Consider the following 18,089-nt stretch of genomic DNA (forward strand, 5'->3'; position numbering starts at 1 on the left):
AGCCGCGAGAATCATAAAAACTTAAATTTTGAAAAATTTTCTAATTATTTTTCGTGACTAGGGCATTTGCCCGCCAATGAGTCGCCAGTGAGTCTCGAAATCCTTCTGAGTAAAGTTCGTGATTGAGGCATGCGGTTGGACCAACTTGCGACTGAGTCGCCAGAATAGGGAAACACTATTTTTGAAATTTTGACAACTTTTGTAAAAACAAAATACTTTCCAAAAATAGCTAAAACACTCAAAAATATTTTTGTGTTTGATCAACAAAGATTGAGCATGTGAAAACACATTTAATCAAGTACAATCACACAAATGAGTATGACATTCATTGAACATAGACTTGTGTGTTGTGTGTGAATATCAAAAATGAGATAGTCCTTAGTCTAATGTGAAGTTTCAATGATCAATTCAATCAAGGCATACACAACTAGTATTAAATAATGTGACCCATCTCAATTATAGAAGTATGCATATATGACCTCCCACATAAACTTGATACCATAACTTTGAAGCTTTTCATTTGGCTCCATATACATCATAACATTTGATCTTTTTGAAACAAAACATCTCATTGTGAGATTGATGCCTAAAATTTTTGATATTTCAATTTGATGAGTTAGCCTTTGGCTTTTTGGGCATTATACAATTTATTTTTGGTCACTTTCCCTTTTTCCTGGTCAAATACTAGTATGTGCAACAGGCTTTTGCAGCTCAATATCTCTTTTCATTTGGAGATTTACATTTGGTGAGCTTTTTAAGCAAAAACAACAAAATAAAAAGATATATAGGCACAAGTCTATGCATGTTTCAAGATCAACAAAGCCATTCACTAGTCATTCATGGCAAGTTTGAAGATCTATTTACAACAGTCACATAGATTTCAAGATTTCTTCCACAATGATATGAGTGCATAGGGAACAATCTAAGCTCGTAGATGCACAAAGCCATTAGTACAAAGGTACAAGGCAAAGTATGTTTTGAGACAAAACTCAACAAAGTCGATCAAACTTTTTGGATTTTCTACTCTTTATGTGTTTTTGGATTTTTGACATAAAAGCAAGAAAAGATTGATAAAAAAAAAAGTATCAATGTAAAGACATTTTAATTAAAGGAATGCAAAAACACACAACATGCATGAAAAAAAATGCATAAATGAACACAAAAGGAACACATGGAAGATAGAGTTCAAGGAATGATACCGACACCAATGGTCTTGCGCAAAGATTCAAACCTCAGACCATCAAGGGGTTTAGTGAATATGTCTGCCTTTTGATTGTAAATGTTGATGAACTCTAGACACACAATCTTGTCCTCCACCAAGTCCCGAATGAAGTGATACCGGATCTCGATATGTTTGGATTTCGAGTGCTGAACTTGATTCTTTGACAGATTTATGGCACTAGTGTTATCACAGAAAACACACATAGTGTCTTGAGAGATTCCATAGCCATGTAGTAGCTTTCTTATCCATAGTAGTTGTGCACAACAACTTCTTGTTGCTATATATTCAACTTTAGCCGTTGAAAGAAAGACTGAATTCTACTTTTTGCTCATCCATGAGACCAAGTTATTTTCTAGATAGAAGCAACCACTGGAAGTGCTTTTCCTATCATCAATGCACCCAGCCCAGTCAGCATCTGAATATCCAGCCAAGCACTCATTCGTATCTTTTGAATACCAGATCCCGTAGTCAGATGTGCCATTGATATAGCAAATAATTCACTTGACTGCTGTCAAGTGGGACTTTTTAGGCGCTACTTGGAAATGTGCACACACCTCGACACTAAAAGCAATGTCTGGCCTACTTGCAGTGAGGTAGAGAAGATTTCCAATCATGCTACGATAAAGTGTTGGATCTACGTCGACATCGGCTGCATCTACGCTTAGTTTTGCTGAGGAACTCATGGGAGTGGAGGTGTGTTTTTTAGAGTCTAGACCAAATCTTTTGACAAGATTTTTGGCGTATTTCTCTTGAGAGATAAATATTCCATCTTTTCATTATTTCACTTGAAGCCCTAAGAAGTAGTTCAACTCCCCCACCATGCTCATCTTAAATTCCCTTTTCATTTCTTCCGAAAATTTAGGAGTTAGTTGATCAATTGTGGATCCAAAAACAATATCATCCACATACACCTGAGCAACAAGGAGAGATTTCTTATCTCTTTTGACAAACAATGTTCGTTCGGCTTGACCTCTTTTTAAACCACGATCCAACAGGTATGTGGTAAGGTGATCATACCAAGATCTTGGTGTTTGCTTCAACTCGTACAATGCTTTCTTCAACCTTAACACGTGATCCGAAAACTGAGGTTCTTGAAAACCCTTTGGTTGCTCAATAAACACTTCTTCATTTAGAAAACCATTCAAGAAGGCACTCTTCACGTCCATTTGGTACAACTTGAAATCCATAATGCATGCTATGGAGAGAAGAATTCGGATTGACTCTAGTCGTGCTACTGGTGCAAACGATTCATCAAAATCTATGCCTTCAACTTGAGTATATCCTTGAGCCACCAATCTAGACTTGTTCCAGACAACTTCACCATCTTCATCTGTTTTGTTCTTAAAAATCCACTTGTTGCCAATTACATGTGTATCCTTGGGCCTTGGAACCAAATCCCATACATCATTTCTAACAAATTGATGTAACTCTTGGTGCATAGACTCTATCCAATTCTCATCTTTGAGAGCTTCCTCTACCTTCTTGGGTTCAAATTGAGCAAGATAACAATTGTACTTAACATGATTCGCACTATATCTTAGTCCTTTTCTTAACCACAGTCCTTCATTCACATCACCAATGATATTGGTTGGTGGGTGGTTGAGAATTACTCTTGACGATGGTTTCTTGGAAGTTGAACGTTCCTCATCACGAGAAATTGAAGGTTGAACTTCCGGAGGTATGAGTGGGCTTGAAACACCTTGTGTTGATCTAGTCTCTCTTCTTGATATAGGAGCTGTAGACTCCTTTTTAGGTGATTCTTTTTCAACATCATCACCTAGAGACATATCATCATTATCATCATTCTTTATAAGATTCAGCCCCGTGCCATCATCATCTTGTTCTTTTCTGAGATGGTGTCATCTATGACCACATTTATTGATTTCATCACCGTCTTAGTGCGCTTGTTGTACACTCTATATGCACGACTATTTGTGGAGTATCCTAGGAATATCCCTTCATCACTTTTAGCATTAAATTTTCTAGGATTTTCCCTATCATTTAGAATGTAACACTTCCAAATATTCTAAAATATTTCATCTTTTGTTTCTTTTCTCTCCAAATTTCATATGGCGTCTTCTTTGTCCCTGCTCGGAAATAAATTCTATTCCCAATGTGACATGATGTATTCACAGCTTCAACCCAAAATTTTTGAGGAATGTTCTTGTTGAGCAACATGACCCTTGCCATCTCTTGGATCACCCGGCTCTTTCTTTCAACTACCCCATTTTGTTGTGAAGTCTTTGGAGCTAAAAATTCCTTCTTGATGCCATGCTCATTGCAAAAGGCTTCAAATTTAGCGTTTTCAAATTCCTTCCCATGATCGCTTCTGATTTTGACTATAGGAACCCCTTTTTCATTTTGTAGCCTCTTGCATAACCTTTCCATTTTATCACATGCTTCCAACTTCTCTCTAAGGAATTCCACCCAAGAGTACCTTGAGAAATCATCAACTACCACCATAATATAGTGTTTTCTGCCCATGCTTTCAGTTCTTGTTAGACCTATTAAATCCACATGAAGTAACTCCAAAGGTCTTGAAGTCGCAACTACATTCACCTTAGGATGAGCTGATTTTGTTTGTTTTCCTATTTGACATGGACCACAAACACTTTTCTCAATTTTCCCAAACTTTGGCAAACCAACTACTGCTTCTAGCTTTGAGACTTTAGCCACTTGCTTGTAATTAGCATGCCCAAGTCGTTGATGCCATAGCTCCAAGAGATTCACTCGAGCACTTCAACACACTATGCTTGGTTTGGGAATGATACCATAGCAATTGCCGATAGGCCTAAGTCCCTTCAACACTTGAACACCCTCATCATTTAGGATTAGACACCTTTTCTTCGAGAATTGGACTAAGAAGTCCTCATCACATATTTAAGTGATGCTCAGCAAATTCACTTTCAGTCCTTTAATGTATAGCACATCAGTCAACAGGGGCAGTCCCGAAATCTCAACGGTTCCATTTCCAAGAACTTGTGAGTGACTGCCATCTCCAAATGTCACATAACCATCTTACTTCTCTTTGAGAGTTTTGAATAAGGACTTATCTCTAGTCATATGCCTTGAACACCCACTGTCAAGATACCACAAACATAAATTAAAAACTTTCAATGCGGTGTGAACAAAAAGACAAGCATGTGATAGACATTCTTGACCATCAAAGCAGGATTCATCTTGATTTTCTGCATTCATAGAAGAATATAGCTTTCTTTTCAGACTATCAAGTTCATCACATAATCGTCTATTCCTTTTCTTATATTTTTCAACCAAGGAAATCGACTTACACAAGCTATTATGAACATCATGATTTCTATGAACTAATGATTTTAGCATGTGTATAAAAATTCTAGCATGTTTCTTTGACTTAAACAACTCTAAAACTTCATCATTGGGACAATCTCCAAACATGCTCATAGAATCATTATCACAAACACCTCTAATCCACTTCATATTGGCCTTTGCCATAGCACTTTCCATAGCAAGCAAAAGGGTCTAGGATCACACTCAGGTAACAAAACCAGAGCGAGTGTACTCGCACTGATACCAATTGAATGTTCAAATAGCGTTGAAAACACTATGAACGTTTAGACCCCCAATTTACAAATTACCAATTCAAGCTTAATATCAAACAATGTATGTGCAGAAAATGAATATAAGCTTATACCAGAATTGATAAACAATCTAAACCAAATAAAATCACATCCATAGAAGAAATTAAATGGCAAAGATTAAGGGAGGAGAGATGCAAATACAAGGACAACACAACGATGTGTTATCGAAAAGGAAACTGAAGCCCTCGGCGTAAAACCTCTCCGCTGCCCTCCAAGCGGTAAATAATCCACTAAAGAATGTAGTTGGGATACATGAATAGCAGAAGACCCTCCAAGCCTAATCTACCCAGTGTACCTAAGCCCTCCAAGCTTTTTGCTCCAACGAGGTTACGCCGAACCTATTTCTTCTTTAGCTTACCGAATTCTGCTATAGCCCATAGCATCAACCAATAGTCATTGGTTCTTTACTAACTGCTTCCCAAAGCACCAAAAAACCTTCTCACAGATGTGGGTATAGTGAGAAAAGGATTTGGGTAAGAACCTCTCAAGGATGTAACAATGGAGAAGGTGAGAGTAGAGGAATTTGAAAAGTCTCTATGTGAAGATTGTGGATGAATCAATCTTGTTTTTCTCTAGGGTTTCTCTCTCAAAATTCTCTCTGGAAGCTCTTTAAATTTCATGGGTATAAGGGGTATTTATACTAAGGTGAGCATGGAATGCGAAGAGTCAGGTTTTTCAAAACAGAGCTGGTTGGCAGCTTAGCTTCGCGACTTGACTGAGTCGCGAGCTCAAGCCGCAAGATAACAGAACGACAAGGCTGGACTTTTTGTCCTGTAGCGCTCCAGTTGGCACGACTGTTCATCTTCCCACACGCTTCACTTGTGTGCTACAGTTGGTGGCTTACCAGTCGCGAGTCACCCATAAGTCCCAGCCACAAGTCTTTGAATCCTTGCACAATCTTGAGCATTTCTTTACGCTCTCTCACTCACTACCCTTATATGACTCCCACTTAAATACAGGGTTACTAATTGCTAATGATAGGCCACAATCTGAATGACCCCTAGTGATTAACCCTAATTAATTAATTTAGCCAAGTTATTAATTAATCAATTAATCATGCAATTTCATGGAAGCACAAACAAATCACCAAAAACTAAATATGCAGTGGAAATTAAATAACACGGTGATTTGTTTACGAATGGGGAAAACCCTAACGGCAAAAACCCCACCGGGTGATTTTCAGGTCACCACTCCCGAAACTCCACTATTATCAAATCAAGCGGTTACAAGTAAAGGAATCCCAAGTACCTTACCAACCTACAGTTGAACCCTTACCCCAATACCCAATTGGACTTGATCTGTAGCGACAGTTCCCACCTTTGATGCACGGCTCCCAATTACGTGACTAACCAATGTGCGGATCCAAGTACGCGACTTCAGAACACCAACTAAGGAAGAAAGGTTGGCTGCAAAGTTCTTCAGTTCATCCTTTATGATGAATAGCAGGAAGATGCTTGGTTACAAAACCCTACGGTGCAAATACACAGCAACTTCTTGATGGAAGATGAACTAGGTCAAGAACTTCGTCTTTTGATCATAATTTGTTTGAACAGAGATTGCTCAATGATATTGCAACTTGTGTCACACTTGACGGCTCTTAAAACAATCCTTTTATATGTTTAGGGTTAGAAGAAAAGAAGGCCCAAAAACATATTCACGGATCCCAAGAAAATCAGATTGAAAATCTGAAATTTTAAATCTCGACAGATAGCAGGTGTCGAGGTAGCTATCAAGAAGGTGTCGAGCTTTAAAAACTTTGCACTTCAGCTTGTTTTTTCTTGGACAGACTTGATGACTTCAACACTTGATCTTGAAACATTGTTTTTTAAAGTATTAAAAACACCTAGAACTACCCAATTACAAGTAGAGTGCGTTTTGTCAAAGGATTAGCCAATTTACATAAATAAGTGACATATGTTCTTAACAAGTGAAAACGTATATGTCCTAACAATCTCCCCCTTTGGCAATCCGTGACAAAACCACAACAAACAAATGAGCATATGAGAGAAGTCATAAATCGCTCAACTCATATTCACTTGTTGAATACAATAAAATCTATCCTAACACAAACTCTTGAAAAACTTTGCAAGAAGAGAGTTTATGGCAAGTAGACTTTGACAACCTGTATTTCTGAAACACTTTTAAAAAAAACTCATCAAGGCATCTTGTGTGAAACAGAAATAATAGATTGCATACAAGTTAAAGAACATGTGTATAAAGATAGAAAAGAAACAACACATGAAGAGAGAGGTGAAAGAAACATACATCAGCATATAGAGAATATAAGTACACTGTATGTAAAATGGTCAAATGACCTCATATACAAGATCAATGTATCTAAAAGATAAGAAAAGAAAAGATACATATAGCCTCACTACGTCCCTCAAAAAATGACAACACTCCCCCTATCAAAAATGTCCTATACTAACTCTCTCCTTAAGATGACTACTCTCATAGCCCAAAACTACTCCCCCTTTTTGTCATGAGTGACAAAGGGTAGAGTGTCATGTAGATATCTCATCGGCAGAGCTAGCATCCCCATCATCATCATCATCATCATCCTCATCATCCTCAGAATCTGAAGCTGTTGGAGTAGGTGGTGAAGGAGTAGCCTCTGGAGCAAATCTACCCATGGTCGCCTGCCGTCGTGCAATACGACCAACATGAACATTCACCTGATACAACTCAGCAGAGAGTGTATCAAGGCGAGTGTCCATGCGCTGCAGCTGCGCCATAATATCTCCAAGAGATACATCGCTTGAAGAGGAAGAAGGAGCAGATGTAGATGGAGCTGATCTGGATGGAGCCGAACGAGAGGAAGGAGTGGCATCCGGCTGTCTCGACCTGAACTGCGCCTCACTACGTTTTACGGTAACGGCATCTATGGCAGATATGTGTGTGAAGTAGTCAGACACAGGAAAAGGAATGGAAAAATGGCGTAGGATCCGTGTGATAGCAGAAGAAAAGATGAGCTTATCACGGGACGCCGAATCAAGATAAACATCTATGATAGACAAGATGAAGTAAGAAGGAAAGTCTATGGTAAGATGCTCTAGAAGTGATAGCAAAAATCGAGCATGAGGCTCTGTGATAGAGTTATAGTGAGAAAGAGGATGGAGAACAAAAGTCATCACCATGTTGATAAATCTAGGACCTTTAGCAAAAGGCCTACATGATGTGAACTGATGCTCACCCCAATCAGCAGGGCGCTCACAAAAAGCAGAAATGAGCTCATCTTTGGACACAGTCCTTAGACGCTCACAGGAGGGGTAATCAGGAAACTCTATCCTAGGTACCCTAAGCACATCCGCAACAAGCTGCGGTGTGATAGGGATGCGTGTACCTCGAACGCGAGTGAAGAAGAGAGGTACTGAACGATCAATCCCGTGCATGTTGGAGTAGAACTCCTGTATCAGCACGAGAGGGCAAGTGACCGGGATGTCACACAGTGACCCCCATCCCCTACTGTAAATGACAGAGGGAAGGTCAGTATCGGCGAAGTCCGCCAGAATGACTTGGCGTTCCGAATGAACACCTCGTCTAGAAAAGTTCTCCGAAAATGCCTTATGGGCATCTCTATCACGGAATTGAAGGTTAAAGGGAGTAGAATCAGAAGAAGTAGAAGCTCTATAAAAAGAGGGTTCCGAGCAGGAGTGGATTTACGTTTGGGTGCCATAGACACTACTAACGTAAAAGAATGAGAGAGAGAGAGAGAAAGACACTCAGAAAATTTCCCAACACAATTCAAATATGACAAATATCTTGAACAACAAGTACGTATGCATGGGAATGCATGATCATGTGACATGCAAAAACAAAGATTGCATCATGGGCTCAGCCCAATCCAATCCTACCAGCACACAACATATAGCACACATGTAAATGCATGTAAATATCATTATAATGCACATGAAATGCAATGTATGACATTTTAAAACATTTAAGTGAAAACCCAACCCAAAATTTCAAGAAAAACTCAACAATTTTGAAAAACACCAAATTTTTACAAAAATTCCAAAAACTGGGTTTTAAAACATGCAATGCATGAAAAAGGAAGAGAAAAGTGATCTTACCAAGTGATTTGAGCAAGAAAAGATCAAGATCCAAGAGGGTTGGAAGATTTGAGTGAGAAGAGAGTGAAAAGGAGATGAACAGCCACGGAGAGATCGAGAGAGATCGAGTGAGAAATGAGTGAAAATCGCGATCTGAATATATATAGACACCTCAGTAATTCTCGACAGCTGAGGTGTCAAGAGGTATCGAGGATGCTGTCGAGAAAGGTATCCAGAATTTGGTCGTCGACAGATGAAGGTATCGAGAGGTATCGAGATGTATGATCAATTTCAGATACATGGTGCTCGATCGATCGCAAAGGTGTCGAGAAGGTATCGAGGAGACAGAAGATTTCTCGATCGATCCTAAAGGTGTCGAGACAGGTATCAAGAAGAAGACATCAATCACAACAAGTGAATCTCGATCAATCCATCAGGTGTCGAGGATCTATCGAGGAGACAGAAGATTTCTCAATCGATCCATCAGGTGTCGAGATAGGTGTCGAGATTGCGATAAGAATAGGCTTAGAAGCTCGACAGATGATCAGGTATCGAGAAGCTGTCGAGGAGGTGTCGAGCCAGCAGTAAAAAGCAGTTTTTCAAGAAGGGAAAAACACAGACATGAATGCAATCCAACACACATCTCAACCAAAGATCCACTCAACATATAAAGCTCTCAAAAACATCTCTCAACAAAAATTTAAGCACATGGATCCTCCAAAACACACACACACACTAAACAAGTCTAACCAATTTTATTTTTCAAAAACAAGTTATGACAGTTTAGTGAGTATACATTAGCACATGTAAAACCTTTGTGATGGTCAAATCACATTGTACCTGCACAAGTATCAAAAGTAGCAAAGAATATTGCGTGTTGTGTGTGAAAAACATCGCAAGATTGCATATGTGTATACATGTTATGACGATCTAAGATATGAGAAAATAACTTTTAACTCACACACAATCATAACTGTTTGATGGGGACTATCACCTTAGAGGTACATCTTATAACTCCCACATCTCCTAGAATACACGCTTGCAACCATATTTAAAGCATTTTTGATCTTTTTTCTTTTTATTTTCTTTGCATATTTTCTTTTTATTTTATTTAGCATATCATACATGGGCATAAAAAGGAGAAAAGAAATACCCAAGATGTTAAGCATTTGACATCGCACTTTTGCTATGCCGAAGCATACGAATGTCTTTGACACTGCACTTTTGCTATGCCGAAGCATACAGGTGTCTTTGACACTGCACTTTTGCTATACCGAAGCATACAGGTGTCATATTATGATTGGCGGACAACAGTGGTGAGATGGTTATTTATGCCTTTCTCTTAGGATTTCTAGTCCAATCCGTCAAAAAGAGTGATAATAATGTGTTAAGTTTTAAGAGATAACCTAATCTTACTCATCACAAACAAGAGCCACAAAGCTCACTTGCTTAGTTGTGCATAGAGGTGCTCATCTAAACTACAAAAGATACAAAGTTTAGAAATTTTGTTTCAATGGCCATCCAAGGTACACAAATACCAAAGTACACAAAACGCACACTGTTTTTGCATTTTTCTAATTTTTCAATTTTTTTTATTAAAACAAAAAAAAAAAACAAAACTAAAAGTAAATACACAAAACATGTTAAACAAAACAAAGCATAAAACTAGATGCATATGCATGAAGAAGAGGGGCAAGAGAAGGAGATCAATCAATGGAGATGACACCAATGTTTTGACGAAGAAATTCAAAACGTTTGCTGTCAAGAGGTTTGGTAAACAGGTCAGCCTTCTGATCATCAGTGTGGATAAACTCAAGAGTGAGAGTACCATTTTCGACAAGCTCCCTAATGAAGTGATGTTGAATCTCTATGTGTTTGGTTCGAGAATGTTGAACCGGGTTCTTAGAGATATTTATGGCACTGGTATTGTCACAATAGATAGTGAGATGCTCTTGACAAATACCATAATCATTAAGGAGTTTTTGCATCCAGAGGAGTTGTGTACAGCAACTACCAGCAGCAATGTATTCAGCTTCCGCAGTGGATAATGAGATGGAGTTCTGCTTTTTGCTCATCCAAGAGACAAGATTGTTACCCACATAAAAACAGCCCCCCGAAGTACTCTTTCTATCATCAGCATTACCAGCCCAATCAGCATCAGAGTACCCAGCTAAGACACCATTAGTGTCCTTGCTATACCACACATCAAACTCAACAGTGGTATTGACATACTTTATAATTCTTTTTAAAGCGGTCATGTGGGATTCCTTGGGATTAGCTTGATATCTGGCACACACTCCAACACTGTAACTAATGTCAGGTCTACTAGTAGTAAGGTAAAGAAGACTACCTATCATTCCTCTATAAAGAGAGGGGTCAACACTCTTACCTAACAAGTCTACAGTGAGTTTAACATTTGGGCTCATAGGGGTTCTAACAGAACTAGCAGATTCCAAACCAAACTTTTTCACAAGATTTTTAGCATATTTAGATTGAGAAAGAAATATACCTAAATCTTGTTTGCGAATCTGTAATCCTAGGAAGTGAGTCAGTTCTCCAATCATGCTCATCTCGAACTCGGCTTGCATGAGCTTTGAGAAGCCATGAGCAAATTCATCCTTAGTCGACCCAAAGATGATATCATCAACATAGACTTGAGCAACTATTAACTCATCATCTTCCTTTTTGATGAAGAGAGTTTGATCAGCCTTTCCTCTTGTGAACCCATGTGACACCAGATATTGTGTGAGTCTATCATACCAGGCTCTTGGAGCTTGCTTCAACCCATAAAGTACCTTTTTAAGGTATAACACATGATCCGGGAAGTGTGGATCAATGAATCCTTTTGGTTGAGCCACATAGACATCCTCTTTGAGTAACCCATTCAAGAAGGCAGTCTTTACATCCATCTGATAGAGTTTGAAATTCAGCTGACATGCTAGGGCAAGCAGAATTCTGATTGACTCCATTTGAGCAACTAGGGCAAATGTTTCATCATAGTCTACTCCCTCCATTTGTGAGTATTCTTGAGCTACAAGTCGGGCCTGTTGCGAATCGCATTGCCTTTTTCATCAGTCTTGTTGCGGAATATCCACTTTGTACCGATGATGTGCTCACCTTCTGGTCTAGGTACTAGTGTCCAAACATCATTCCTTTGAAACTGGAGTAGTTCATCATGCATTGCTTCGACCCAACTTTCATCTTGTAGTGCTTCCTCAACTTTCTTGGGTTCAACCTGTGACAAATAACAGGAATAAGACACAAAGTTAGCAACACATTTGTCAACTGTACGTTTCCTTAATGTGAGTTCATTCATGTTTCCCACAATATCTTCAAGAGGATGATTTAATTTGATTCTAGAGGAGGGTGCTTTTTCTTCATGAGACACAGAATCTGGTGAAGTAGGAGCATCTGCAGAGTTTTCCACAATACTAGGGGTACTTGGAGACACAGGTTCTGGTTCAACAATATCTTGAACTTCCTTAGGCTCAGGAGGAAGAATTTCTTTAGAAAGTTCCTCAATGCCTTTCTCAGTGCTGGAATCTGAAGACTCATCAATGACCACATTTACTGTTTCCATTACCTTCAGAGTTCTCTTGTTGAATACTCGATAAGCCTTGCTTGTGGATGAGTATCCCAGAAATATGCCTTCATCACTTCGAGAGTCAAATTTTTCCACATTTTCTCTATCCTTAAGGATGAAGCAAGTGCTTCCAAATATCCTGAAATACTTCACATTTGGCTTTCTTCCTTTCCATAACTCATAGGGAGTCTTTTTGGTACCGGGTCTGAAGTACACCCTATTAACCGTATGACAGGCACTGTTTACGGCTTCTCCCTATAAGTTTCGAGCCACATTTTTGTTATGCAACATGGCTCTGGCCATCTCTTGAATAATTCTATTCTTTCTTTCTACCACACCATTCTGCTGAGGAGTAATAGGAGCAGAGAACTCTTGAGATATACCTGATCTTGTGCAGAAAGACTCCATGTATGAGTTCTCAAATTCTTTACCATGGTCACTTCGAATTCGATCAATCTTTAAGCTCTTCTCATTCTGCAATCTTGTGCACAAAGCCTCAATGTGCTTAGGAGCATCAGACTTGGATCGGAGTAAGATAACCCAAGTGAATCTAGTGAAGTCGTCTACCAAAACCATGATGTACCTTTTTCCACCAAGAGACTCGGTTCTGGTTGGACCCATAAGATCTAAATGCAAAAGCTCCAATGGTCTGGAGGTAGCTGAAGTCTGAGTGCTCGGATGCTTAGCTTTTGTTTGTTTCCTAAGTTGACATGGTCCACACACCACATTGTTCATTCTGCTAAGTTTTGGTATCCCCAAGACAGATTCATGCTTAGATACAATGGATAGATGCTTGTAACTAGCATGTCCCATTCGTTGATGCCATAGTTCTTCATTAGGCAAATGAATGCTATTGCACACTATATCGGCATCAGGAATCAATCCATAGCAGTTGTCCAGAGTGCGAACCCCACTAATAAGCTTCTTTCCAGACTCATTCATGACAAGACACTTTCCCTTTGAGAATAGCACCATGAAGTCTTAATCACATATCTGACTTATGCTCAATAGGTTGACCCTTAGACCTTCTACATAAAGAACATTTGTGATGTCTGGCAATCCTGGTAAAGATATGATTCCTTTCCCTTTAATTTGCGACTTGCTTCCATCACCAAAAGTCACATTGCCACCCTTTTTGGGCTCAAAGATCTTGAAGAGAGATCGGTCTCCAGTCATGTGTCTTGAGCAACCACTGTCAAGATACCATAGACATGTATCCATTACTTTGAAAGCAGACTTCATCATGAAACACACTTCATGCTTGGATGACAGATCAAAGGGAATGGTTCTTTCACTCAACTGCCTTTGATGAGCTAAGCCTTTAACTTTTACTCTTCTCAGACGAACTCCTTTGCACATTTTTACTCTGAGACAGTCTAGTTTCCTTTTAGCCAAACTGTGATCCTTTCCATTATTCATTATAAAGGAATTCAAATAACTTTTAGACTTGTGTTTTCTGAGACACTCAAACAAATAGTGATTAGAAAAACAAGATGTATTTGAAAACAAGGATCTTTTCAAGCCAGTTATAGCCATGACAACAGGGGTCAATGGATCAACACAGCAAAGATTAAACCCTAATCAGAGTGTGCTTGCTCTGATATCACTTGATAGACCACAATCTGAATGACCACTAGTGATTAACCCTAATTAATTAATTTAGCCAAGTTATTAATTAATCAATTAATCATGCAATTTCATGGAAGCACAAACAAATCACCAAAAACTAAATATGCAGCGGAAATTAAATAACACGGTGATTTGTTTATGAATAGGGAAAACCCTAACGGCAAAAATCGTACCAGGTGATTTTCAGGTCACCACTTCCGAAACTCCACTATTATCAAATCGAGCGGTTACAAGTAAAGGAATCCCAAGTACCTTACCAACCTACAGTTGAACCCTTACCCCAATACCCAATTGGACTTGATCTGTAGCGACAGTTCCCACCTTTGATGCATGGCTCCCAATTACGTGACTAACCAATGCGCGGATCCAAGTACGCAACTTCAGAACACCAACTAAGGAAGAAAGGTTGGCTGCAAATTTCTTCAGTTCATCCTTTATGATGAATAGCAGGAAGATGCTTGGTTACAAAATCCTACGGTGAAAATACACAACAACTTCTTGATAGAAGATGAACTAGGTCAAGAACTTCGTCTTTTGATCACAATTTGCTTGAACAGAGATTGCTCAATGATATTGCAACTTGTGTCACACTTGACGGCTCTTAAAACAATCCTTTTATATGTTTAGGGTTAGAAGAAAAGAAGGCCCAAAAACATATTCACAGATCCCAAGAAAATCAGATTGGAAATCTGAAATTTTAAATCTCGACAGATAGCAGGTGTCGAGGTAGCTATCGAGAAGGTGTCGAGTTTTAAAAATTTTGCACTTCAGCTTGCTTTTTCTTGGACAGACTTGATGACTTTAACACTTGATCTTGAAACATTGTTTCTTGAAGTATTAAAAACACTTAGAACTACCCAATTACAAGTAGAGTGCGTTTTGTCAAAGGATTAGCCAATTTACATAAATAAGTGACATATGTTCTTAACAAGTGAAAACATATATGTCCTAACAGCTAAATTACAAGCAAATTTGGCACGAAATAAAGCCAACAAGATGGTTGATTAAATTCAACCTTACATTTTTCATCTCTTTTATTGTCCTTGGCAAATTGTTATTGACTTGAAAGCAATAGCTTGGAAGAGTTTTTTAAAATTGCTGTGTTTGTTGCTAAATCATTTAGCAATGATTTTGTGAAGGCATGAATATTATTTTTCATCTCTTTTATTGTCCTTGGTGACACGTTATTATCTATTGTGTGATGGAAAAATTGGAATTATAATATGTTATATAACTTTTTGAATATAGTATCCATACAACATAGAATATTCACTTTTTTTTTTATACAATTATTATTAAAATTATGATAGTTCATGTAAAATTAGAATGCTTTTATATATAAACAATACTTTTATAAGAAATTTTCCATACCAATGCATCTTTATTGCATTTGTTGTATAAGTTTTATAATTTAAAGATTTAATTAACAAAACTAATAGGAGAGAATTTCATGATCATATGTTTTACATGGGGCAAAAAAAACCTTATGAAATCTACAAATATTTCTACAATTTGAAACATTTTAGTTATCGCAGTAAAAGGAGTGGGAGTTTCCTTCTAATATAAGAAGGTCAATTTATATTTTAGCTATTGATCTTCTTTGTTTGTTTCAATTTATTACAGAACTTGCATGCATTTGTGTATAAAGAGAAGTAGATATATTCCTAATGAGGATGAGTTATGTAATTTAATGGTCTTTTGTTGTATATTTGCTCTTCAGAGTGCTTATTACAAGTGGCTATATTGGATGTTGAAAGCAAATTATTTTAATGCATGAAATGAATGCGCGGGTTAAACGCTAGTCTAATACTATATGTAATAGTCTTAAGGAGGTGCTGCCATGTTAGGAAAAATGACCCCTTAAAATTCTGACACGTATAAGTTAAAAAGCGATAAATTATGTTAGTTGGCAATCCACACACCATTTAAAAGCCTCTCATTATAAATAAATAAAATTTTAAACCAGTTTAGAAGGCTCTCATTATAAATAAAAAAATTAACCGATTAAACTTAGATGTACACCACGATAGGGAATTAGAGATAGAGAGGCGATGAGTACACAGAGAAAGAGAGAGGTGACGAAATAAAAAAGTTGCAAAAAAAGATTTTGCAAACCCAAAACCTTGGCAAACTGGTAAACAGAGAACGCATGGAGTGGGGACTGGGGAGAAAGGAAAATCTGCCACCATCAGAGAGACAAGCAGTGTACCCATAACTAGTAAAGTTATTGTTTTTGTTTTTGTTTTTGTTTTTTTCCTTTTCGTTTTCAAATTTGGGAATTGAATATAATTTAGATTTGAATTTCTTGGTTGGATTGGTTTAGATTTAGATTTTTTAATAGTTTAACCTATCCCCTCTCTCATCCGTCTTTCTTCTCGCTACCACTCTCAAATACACAAACCCAAATCGTGAGATAGAGTTTGTAAGAGGGATAATCGTTTCCGTACAAATCAAAAGAAAAAAGACTCGGACAAAGAGAAGTTCACTAGGCCGTATGTCCGCCAAATAATTGTACCTTTTCGTTTGGTTCTTTGGTTTTTGTGGTATTTTGATTATATTGGATTTTGAATAAGGAATTTGGATTAGAATAGGTTTTTTTTTTTGCCTATTTGGGTTGCATTCGTTTTGGGTATCTGCCTAAATGCATGGCATTTCATTTATGTTTTTCTTATTATTTAATTTTGTTTATAATTGATATATATTTCATTACCCCTTAGATATATTTTGGTTTCCTATGTTCTCTTTTTTCGTTTTTGTAAAGTTATTTGAGTGCTTTTTTTAATAATAAAAATAATAATAATAAGTTTTTCCTACAGTTGTTGATAAAGGCTATGGCATTCACTGAACACAGTGATTGAGGCATGAAATGAATAAGAATTAGTACCAAAATTAAAGGTAAGTTTTTATGAATTTTCCCCTTTATTTTTCCGATTCTTAATTTATACTTCTGTTAACAAGTGGTTGATTTTGTATTTACATTTAAAACATTGAAACATTGTCACTTTTCATTTGATGCATTAAGGAAACGTTTCAATGATATCTCTCATATTTTAGTGATGTTCAGTCATTCCAATAGGCACCTCTTCTTTCTCCCACCATTTTTGTCCCTAATTTAAATGGTTAATTTGACATGCTTACTTTTTTTTTTAATCTTTGTTTCCTGTTATTAATTGTTGTGTTTGGTTTTGGGGACACAATTTCAAAGCATAAAAACCTAGAACCATCTAAAATCCAAAACTACAAATTGTTTTTTATTTTCATTTTACTTTCTGCTTCCAATTTGTGTTCTGTGTTTTCTTTATTTCATATATTTCTTTCTCTTTTGGCTTTCACTTTTCAGGAAACAGAGGTCTCTTCTCACGAAACCTTGCAGCAAGTTGTTCTCCCAGGTTCAGCATAGATTCTGATGTGTACCTCTCATTATTATTCTCAACTTTATTCCCATCATCAATTAGAGTTTCAATTTTCACTTGGTTTGGAATTTGTTTCTCTCAGATTGAAGTTGTTGATTTATGCCCAATATGTTTAGAATGAGAATTTAATCTAAAGTTAATTCATATGCACTTGAATATTGTCCAGGAAAATTTGGTTAGATATGGGCTCAAATTGCAAATTTGGAAGTACTAATACATATGTGTTTAGGAAGTTTTTTTGTTTCATTTGAATTTTACAATGATTCATTAAGTGTAGTTTCTTTTACATGTACACAAGTTGTTTGATAAAATTCTTAAGTGATGTTTTGTTGGCCTTTATTCTCTTCCCCAGTGATGCTACTAGCCCAAAGCACCGACTCCTTCAAGGTCACTCTTTTCCTTCCCTTTCCAACAAAATTGCATCATATAATTGTGAATCGTTTTAACTTTTATTTAGTTTTACTAATTTTTTTTTTCCAAATTGCTTTTAGTTCAAGTATTGTTGATTTCAAAAGTCAATTTGGATTATAAGACTAAAATCTGCACCTAAGAATCAGTTATTTGTTTGTTTTT

The sequence above is a fragment of the Quercus suber genome, unplaced genomic scaffold, assembly GCF_002906115.3.
Source record: "Quercus suber isolate HL8 unplaced genomic scaffold, Cork oak 2.0 scaffold_846, whole genome shotgun sequence".
NCBI classification, from domain to species: domain Eukaryota; kingdom Viridiplantae; phylum Streptophyta; class Magnoliopsida; order Fagales; family Fagaceae; genus Quercus; species Quercus suber.